Below are 10,061 nucleotides of genomic sequence, written 5' to 3'. Positions count from 1 at the left end.
AGCGGCCGGCAGCAAGATGGCGCCGCGGCGCCGAGCGCGCCGGGAGCGGTAGTTCTTCCGGCCGGCCCCAAGATGGCGGCTGGGGAAGGAGGCTTGGCGCCGGGGTCGCTGCTGGCGGGCGGCTTTCCCTGCGCTCTCCGCCGCCGCACTGCGGGACCGGAGCAGGGAACTGCTGCGGGGAGAGGCGGCACGCAGTTTCCAGAGCTAGCCCGTCCTTCCCACCGCCCTCATCCCTCATGAAGCTCCCCGGGACGCCACACCCGGGCGATGTCTCCAGAGACTGCAATGCTCAGCTGTGTTACAGGGGATGCTGTAAGAGGCCCGGCGGCTTTTCTCTTGGTGGCACTGTATGCCTGGAGAGCCGTGTACCCTGGCAGCCTGTCCCAGCACCGCCAGCGAGGGCACTGGGCACAAATCACCTCCTGCAGTCGGGCCTTCCCAGCCCCCTTAGCGGGGAGTCACCCGGCACGTCTGAGAGCGTCCGAGAGCCTGCCCTCCACAAAGGAACTGGAAAAAACATTTTTCATGCTTTTACACTTTGTGCTTTCTTGGACAGGATGTTCTGTTTCTTAATTATGTATTGTCTAAAACAGTATTTCCTTTTTATTCTCTTGCCAATGCCTGATTATTGCATTGTGAGGAAAAAATAAGCGCCCTATTCACTTTTTCTGCGGAATTTTATACCCTATTAATATACTTCAGTGTTCTCCTTCCCGGCCTGAAAAGTTTGCCTTTTTTCTTTGTATGCTAAAGCCACTCCGTAATAGTCTCCTTGTTGAATTTCTTTAGTTTTCCTAATTCTTACACTAATACTAATGCATGACCAGAATTTCATGTAATGATTAAGGTGTACAGTGAGTTTAGGGATTATATGGAATTATGATAACTGGTTTGTTTTGTGCTCCTTTTCCAATGCCGTCTGACCGTTCTGTTTGGCTTTTGTCTTCTCCTGAGCTCCAGTATCTGTCAAGACACCATTTGTGATTGGCAAAAGATAACGGGTAACTAATGTGTGTAGATGTTAGGATTAGCTTAGCTTCCCTATACACACTGCTTCTACCAAACTGATTTTTTGGTAATTTTCTAAATTCATCTTTTAAATACTTCAGTGACCTTTCTCAGTCAGATCTCCAGTTGGTTGCTGTGAATACCTTTGCACCATCTGCACACTCTGTCAACTCTACCGTCACTGCATTTGCAGCCTTTTTTTAGATGTTGATGACTTCATCCTTTACAAAATTCTAAAACTATTTCTTAATCCTTCTTTCCTACCTTTAGTTTATTATTAGTCCATAAAATGCTATTCATCAACAGGAGATAATTATTAAAGTACAGAGAGAAGAGGATTCAGAACAAAACAGTGCTCATGGACACTGATAGTCTGGAAGTCATCAAATGATTGGAAAGTTGGAAAGTTTGGCATTAAGTGTATACTCACCTACTGATGTGGAGGCGAGTTTTTGTTATCAGGTATGTTACCATCTGTGAAGTTTTTTAGTAAAAGATTAGAGTGTAGAAAATGTAGTATGTAATAGATAGAAATATATATCTACCTAGAAGTGATACAGAAAATAGGGAAGAAATCTAAAAGAAGCACCTTACCAATTTTGAAGAGGGAATTAAAAAATACTTACCTTGCCACGTACACTTTTTAGTCTTTATCATGAGAACAGAAAACGTGTAATTTTGCAAGCTGCAGTTGTCTTTCTGACTGCCTGGCATAATTTCTCCACGTAGTTTTAGAACTCATGATCAGTATCAACCAAATTTAAAAGAGGGTTACAAGTTATGATATTACTGCAAATGCAATGAGAACAGTTTGGAACTCAGAGCAGGATTTTGAGGGGGAGCAAAACTCCAGTGTGCATGGCAGTTCACATCAGGAGACTGACCTATGGAGAAAGTTGAGTCAGAACTCTCCTGTTCATGGAAATATTTGTTATCATCATATTTGGATAGTTCTTGAAATCTATAAATGTGTTTATTCTGCATACTTCAGCAATGGGAAAACTACTCCCTATCTACAGAAGAATAATTATTTCCCTCTTCTCTTATGAGTGACACTCAAAGCCATTTCAAGCTTTAGATGCTCTAGTGCAAGATAAATTAAACAGATTTAATAAAAAAGCATTCTGATTATTTGCTGAATGTCATTTTTTGCACTGTCTCTGAGCTGCTTACAGTGATGGCAGCTAATGGCTTCTCAACAAAGAGAATACAGAAAATATGCTTTTTGAGAGTAAAGCAAATGACCAAAGAGAGAGTTTATAAGAATTCTAAGCACAAATTTATTCCGTGTCCCTGAAAGTTATACCAAATGATGGCTAAAGAGAAGGATACTTTAACTGTGTTATTGTTGCCATACATCTGTTACTGTGACCAAGAAAAACCCCAACCAAACAAACTACCAATATTTAACTCTATCACAAAATTGAAAGCAGCATCTTCCATTATCAGAAATGAAGTTAAACTTGAGTGCATGCTGCTTTTAGATAATTGCACAAGTAGTTACTATTTAACATTAGTAAAGTTTGCTCTGTTAGTAAAATCTCCTACTTTGACAACACTCTCCTTGTATTATTGAGTGAGCAGTGCCCATGCTGATGAAATGTAATCTTCTGCAAAGTATCCAATGTATTAAATAAATTGGTTGCCTCAATGTAGTTGAGCCACACCTTTCCTTAGGATTTACTAAAAAGTCTGACCAAAGGACCTCTTGATTCCTAGAGTAAAGAAATACTCAGCAGTTTCTTCAGTTCTATCCTAATAAAAGCAAGCCATCAAGCCTTTTACATTACAGACAAAACTACAGTAGCATATGAGTTCCTTGTTAATAAGAAGGAAAGAACTAACCTACAAGAGGAACTAACAAGTCCCTCAAGAACACTCTGGTCTGCTTTTTACATTGTGTCTAACAATTTAACATATTAAAATCTGATATAGGTTTGTTTTTTTTTTTTTTCAAATTAATCAATTTTAAGGATTTTTCTTCTTTGATAAGGATTTTCTGTGAAAAGCTTTACAATTAGTAATGTCCTGAACTGCCTAAACAGATACGAGAGTGATTGTTTACAGCAGATTTAGCATTTGAGTTCTTTTGTATGTTTGATAAAATCATAGCATTATACTTAGGGGCAAAAACAAGCCCTTTTATGAAGTCCACAACATTTTCCTTATTACAATGAAATTGTAGTGGATATTTGTGAATTTGATATTTGTGAAATAGGTGCCATGTGAAGCAGTAATTTGGATCCCCATTCTGGCCACAGAGCTAGAGGGACAGTTGGATGTATTCACTTGTGCCATCTTTGGCTCCCCTGAATAACCCTAATGGGACAGACTGCAGGCTGTTGCTCCATCAGCCTTTTCAAACCCCACTGATGCACTGGGTGCTGCCAGCATCATGTATGTGATGATGCACTTGTACCATGATGAGAATGCTTGTGCAGCTTACTCCTGTGTGGCTTTCATACAATGCATTTAGCATGTTCCAGGGTGAGAGGAACTGGGCAGATGGAAAAGGAGGGGGCTATACCTGAATCTGCCTGCAGTGGGACCTGTGGAGCACAACAGGATTTCCAATAACACAGGTTCCTGTTCTGATGGTGTGCCAAGTTTCCAGCCTTACTTTACATTTTCCCAGTCATTCCTCAGGTTTCTTTCACTAGAAAACCTTTTGTCTACGCCAGCACTACTCAGATGTATTGAGATCTACTCAGTAATTTTACCAAGGGCTAATTTTTCATTGACATCTACTCAGCATGCAGAAACACGAGCACTGTTTTCAGCTCTGCCAGGTGTGACGCGTGGCTGCTGGGCTGTAACCTCAGCACCTTCCCGTGGCCGGCCTTGCCAGGAGAGCAGCACAGAAGAAATTATCTCCTGCAGGACTATTGCATGTTTGGGACTTCAATGGTGCTGTTGAAGTCCCTGTAGCTATTTTATTTCCTCTTCCTACCCTGTTGTCAGGGTGCTGTGTGGACTGGCAGCTCCGGGGGCCCAGGAGCTGTGCAGGCCAGGCCAGGAGCTCCCCAGCCAGGAGCAGGGCACTGGGAGCACCAGGGGCAGCCCTAGGCCTGGAATCAGGCACCACGCTGGGGACAAGGACAAGGACAGGGAGCCTTAAGTAAGCGCAGGCTCAGGGGCCCGTGGCTGGGGAGGGCAGGGCTGTGGGGAACTGGAGACTGGCTCTGCTCTCTTTCCCTCCAAAGCTGCTGTTCCACTGCCCAGCCCTTCACCCTTCCCACATCTGCCGCTCACTTCAGGACGGAGAGGACAGGCCTACCCCGAGACTGGATGTACCTGCACCAGCTCTGCTCCCTGCTCCCTCTCCCAAGTGACCAGATGGATGCTGCTAGCATCAGGCACGCCATGGCTGGGGCATTGCAGAGAGGAAAAGATGCAGAGCTCTCCATCACCTCACGCTTTGCCGTTGTATGAGAGAGGCAGCTCAAGAAGACGTCTTCTAAGAAAAAGTTCTTCTTAAATGTTACTCTTCCAGTCCTTAAAACTGACAGATCAAAACCAAACACAGCTGGATGCTAAGGTATAGTAATTTTACACCTGTCTTTCAAACTGGCTTCTCTTGTATTTTTAAAGGGAAATAACTCATATTTAGCAACAAATTTCAATTAATAATGTTCTCTTCAGTTTTAATTCTTTATATGACTTGTACAATAATTTTTCTAGGTGATGATATTGTATAATACTGCTATTACATTTAATATATCATATTTTCTCCTCAAAGGACCTACTTTGCAGGTCAGTATGTATATGCTTCCTAGAGTATTTTACACGGATATTTTGAAAATTACATTATAAAAATGCAATTCTACTGCCTTCTTCTTACAATGTAATAAACAAAACCTGAATAAAATCTTAGCAGTTTAAATTATTAATAAAATAGGGCTATAAAATTACATGGTAAAAGGTGCAAACATTTTTCCTTCAACAGAAGGAAACAGAAAATAAACATAAACAAGTTGATTGATGCATTATTGCTAATATTTTCACAAAGGCTGTCAGGCCATCTTTCTAATGCTTTAATAAATCTGGTGGTTTATTTACTGATCTAAGTCCTATCTGTAAAATCTTCACTGATGAAAAGCTTGCTGGGCTATCAAATGCTTGCTGGGTAGTTCAGTTATTACAGGTATATTGTGATGGACATATGTAATAAAGATAACTGGTTCGGTTCTGATGCTACACTTCAAAAACCTAAAGGAGTTTTTTTACTTCATTTTCAGGCTGCATGGCAGTGCTGGCCTTGAACTTCAAATTGAAGCCATGGTCAGACTGATCCTGTAGGCAAGTTTGAAATATGTATACACTGTTCTGTTGTAAAAAACAGAAACCAATAAAAATTAATAGGAAAAGTCTCTATCAAAGCCATACTCTAGACAGGTCTATGACACCTCAGACTTGTAAAGTATTTTAAGTTCTGCTATGTATTCATGTATGCATATGTGAATATAAGTCTGTATTTCTATATAGATTCCAAAAAAATGAGGGTCTTGAAATTGTTCCCAGCACACTTCCTGTGAACAAAATACAGTAGGAGGGGAAGGAGGTATTTTGCAGACATAAGCACAGCATTTTGTTTGCTAGAAAGCCCTGCTAGCATTTTATACAAGCCGCCTCAGGGCAAAGACTAGAACACTTTAGGAAATTCAGAATGATCAGAACTCCCTTACATATCCAGACCCAGAAAACTTTATCCAGTTTCTTTTTGCAGAGAAAAGAAGTGAGTAATTGTGGTCCTCAAAAAAATGCAAACGAAATCAACCAACCAACCAAAAAACCCCACCCCACATCCACCCTTATTTTTGGCCTATTTTTGTATTTTGTACCCTGTAGTTCTGCCAACTTTCCTTTAAAAATATCACAGGAATAGATCCTCCTGTAAAAAATGCACTTGACATACTTCTTTTATTCTCAAATCAAAACAAGTGTTACATGCCATTTTGTCAGAAAACATTAAACTTACTGCCTAATTTTGAGGTGACTTAATGGCTTCATTGTGCAGCCACATGTGAAACTTCCAGTTACTGTAATGAGGTGGGTTTTTTAGTGTCTTGGGAGCATAGGATCAGTTGTTAATTTGGAGGAGGAGTCATATTCCTAATGAACCTTTCAAAATGCAGCCTGCTTACATAGATAGTATTTAAAAAATAAAAAAAGCTACACCAACAGTCAGGATTTTCTATTTTCTATTGCATTTAGCAATTCTGCATTTTCCCTGGATTTTTATGGTTTCTTATGTAAAATCCATGCTAATTTCTCATTAGACTTTTCCCCTTTGCCCTTTATCCCTAGTCTCTAATCTTTTGTGGACATATGTCTGGAAGGGTTGGTCCAAGTCACTGAGTTCAGCCTTCTCTGCAGAAAACCTCACCACATAAGTGTGTTCATATATTCAATTTTGAAATTTGTTGGGCTTTTCTACCCACAGCTCCTTCAGAGAGACAGGTCCAGAACCATGATGTTCCAAATCTTAGAAACATCCTGACTTCCTCCTTAATTACATTTGTTTATATCCATCTGTTTCTGGGCCAGCAATTTCCTATGGCTTAAAATAGCTCTCTGCTTCATGAGGGTGCTAACCTGGATGTAATCTATGCACAGACACCAATCATATGCCACTCAGCTTTTCTGCCATTAAACAATTTAAAAATTTTCATTGCTCAGTCCATAGAATTTTTTGCACTTTTCTCAGTTCATACTCTGAACTAGAACTGTACACAGTATTCAAGACACAGTGGTATTTCTCAGACTCTACTGGAAATATTCTACAGCCCTGCATTTAACATTTAGTTGTCTGAATCATACTAGTGGCTCATAATGACCATAATTAATAATTATACTTGGGCATTTCCAAACAATTGCTTTCCTTATATGAATTCCCCCTATTATACCAGAAAATTTTGGTATTAATCCCTATGGACATCTATTTATGGCCTTCTATGCTGTATTAAATTCAGCTTTACTTCCGTAGATCACCTGTTTCATAGGATTGAAATTTTTGATAAGGCTCATTGTGAGCAATGCCTCTGTTCTTGCCATCAGTAAGTTTAATTAGCACATTCTTGTTTCTGTATCATTGCCTTTGTTAAATAATATTGGCCAAATGTTGGTAGAGAGAGCCCCACTGAATTCCCTCTTTGGTCTCATAGTCCCCTTTCCAGCACAGACCTATCCTCTGCCCTCTTTTAGCCACTTTTAGCCATCTAACTTACATTTCTTGTGCTATTTTCTATTTCACCTAATAATCTGACAAGTGCTACATTGTCGAATGCTTTACTGAGATAAAAATTCATAGTATCTAACAGGTTTCCATCATAAAAAAATCTCCTGCTGTTAAAATACACTCACAGTCTATCTTTGGTAAACTTGAACTTCATTTTATCCCATCTTCCCTTTATTTCCATACTATTCATTAATTCCAAGCTTTATTTTAAACCTTTGTGTGTCGTAGACTAACAGAATAACTGCAAATATAGCAAATGTTTATGAAGTAAAAGTGAAGCTTGTTATATAGCACCATCTCAATACCACAGGTGGATTAAAATCTCTACCACAAACCATGAAACTTAGTTCCCTAGTTTTTTCAGTAGTCAATAGTGCTCCCCACCCCTTTGAACAAGTTGAGCTCTCCTAGTTTAGCTTCCATCCCACAGTTCTTTTCACTTTGTGTATATTCTCGTCTGACTTTGACTTTCCTTTCTACATCTTTGTCTGTTCTGAAAGCTGCAAAAATTACTCATTAGGCTGGGGCATGCAACTAGATTATACAAAACCTTTAGGGCTCCCCCTTCTTTTTGTGCTAGTTGCAATGTGCTGCCTATATTGCTAAATAGGCTTTTACTTTTTGTTCCAGTCTTCTGCAAGATCTAGCACTGAGTTAAGTTTGGCAAGTCTTCCTGAGTCTGCACCTCCAAGACTCCAAATCATAGCTTTCTTGATTCATTCATTTCCCTTCTCCATTCTATGCAGAGCTTTTCCTTGATTTTTTCTCTGACTGCGAAGATAGTTACTCATCCCTCTTTCATACTTGGAATGTAAATTCCAGACATTTTTTGTATCTGTGTCAGATAAATTCCAGGTCTCTGTCATGTTTAAGCCTCTGATTTATTATCTCAATTACCATGTCTAATTTACCAATATTTGTTCTTATAGTATTAAACAAGCCCTCTAAAACTTCATCAGAACAATTTTGTTTACTCTTCCATTTCATTTGGATTTTTCAGCCAGGTGGGAATGGAGAGAGGACTGTTTTGTTTTTACTTTAAACACAACCAGTTTTCTCCCTATCTTTCCTACCTACATAAATTAGTCTAAAATAGCATCAGCTTGTACCCAGTAAAAAAATAAAAAAGCTTTTGTTGTCACTTGCACAAGTACCTGAGCAGTAGTCGCATTAGCAGCCCATTTTTTTCACTGTATAGCTGCATTTTTTAATCTCTCTTCTACCTTGTCAGAATTCTTCCTCATCCCCCATTTTGCCAACAACAGAGCTGAGATGCCTACAGATTTTCCTTTCTCCAGTCTCCATTTGTGCTGCAAAATTACATTAATTCCGCTGCCAAGGAGATTGTAAACTTTCTTCAGTTTTCTAGAAGATTTCAATTTGTAAATAATATCACACAGATATCCATTATTGGTATTGAAAAGTTTATTACCAGACAATTTGTATAATGCTTGAGTTATATGCAATGTCATCTCTCTGCAAGAATGCTGATTGCTGTCACTAGACAAATGATATGCCGTTGACAGGCACTGAAGCTAACTGATAAATACACAGGTAAAAAAAATATACAGTGTAATGACCTGAAATCCTGCTGTCCTCAACTATTACACTGTTCTTTCAGCACACTGAAGATTATTAAGCCTATAAAAAACCCAACCTAATATACCTAAATTATGGATGGCATCACTAAGTCATAATACTGTATTAACTGGGACTAATCAATTATATATTTATTAAGATTTAATCCTCTATCTTACTAGCAGTGAAAGTCCTATCATACAGACTGCAGTTATTCTGCTGATGTGCTGCTCCTCTCTACCCTAAAAGCATCAGTATGCTGCACAACCTTGAAAAGAGGAGAATGCACAGGTAAGTACACTTGGTAAGCTCTACAACAGCAATTGGAAATGCCATTTTCATGTAGAAAAAAAAAAGAACATTAATTTTATTTTTATGGTTCTCCCTCAAAGAACCATAGGTATGTCCTCAAAGGTATGTCTGTGCTTTTTTCATGCGCTTGTTTTTCACCTTACCTGTCTCTTAGTGTTTTACTACACCCTTTAAATTGCATAAAAGCAGTTCTTTTGGCTCAGAAGGCTGGAACCAGTTGTACATTCATTAAATGTATTAGGAGGAAAAGTAAGGATGATGGCAATTCAAATCTAGTTCTTAGTGCAAGAATAAGAATAGCCTAAGCCAAAATAATTTGAATGCCCATATACCTGCATCAGGGTAAGAGTGAAAATATATATACAATTTTATATTTTGTAGCTTATTTTATACACACATACAGGAGTGGAGTAGTTTGAAATACAGGAGTGGAGTAGTTTGAAATTTACAAATTCCCAAGAAAATTGAGTACCTCAAGAATCTGTTAGTCTGTACCACAAACATGAATATGCACAACTTTATCAATATGTTTGCAACCATCTTCATTCCAATGTGAGCAGGAGGAGGCTGGACTAGAAGATATTCTGAAGGCTCTTCCAAGCTGGCTCAGGCTATGATTCTATATGAATTCTCTCTCTCTTTCTCTCTCTCTCTCTCGAACTGTCTCTCTTCACAACCACTATTCCACACCCAGACACACAGAAAACCAGATAACAACCCTTTGTCAAAAAGCTCGTAGCACATATCTGTCTCCCATACATATTTATTCCCTTTTTGGTGAAAAAAAACCTACTCAGGATGATCATGACCACATATGACCATTTGCTCACAAATGGCCGGGCATACATTGTTCCTTTTCTTTTCCCAGACACGCAGTATTGTACACCAATCATTCCTCAATCATTACCTCACTGTCTATCCCAAA

This window comes from Hirundo rustica, chromosome 6 (genome assembly GCF_015227805.2).
Source record: "Hirundo rustica isolate bHirRus1 chromosome 6, bHirRus1.pri.v3, whole genome shotgun sequence".
NCBI lineage: Eukaryota > Metazoa > Chordata > Aves > Passeriformes > Hirundinidae > Hirundo > Hirundo rustica.
Note: the sequence above shows the minus strand (reverse complement) of the source record.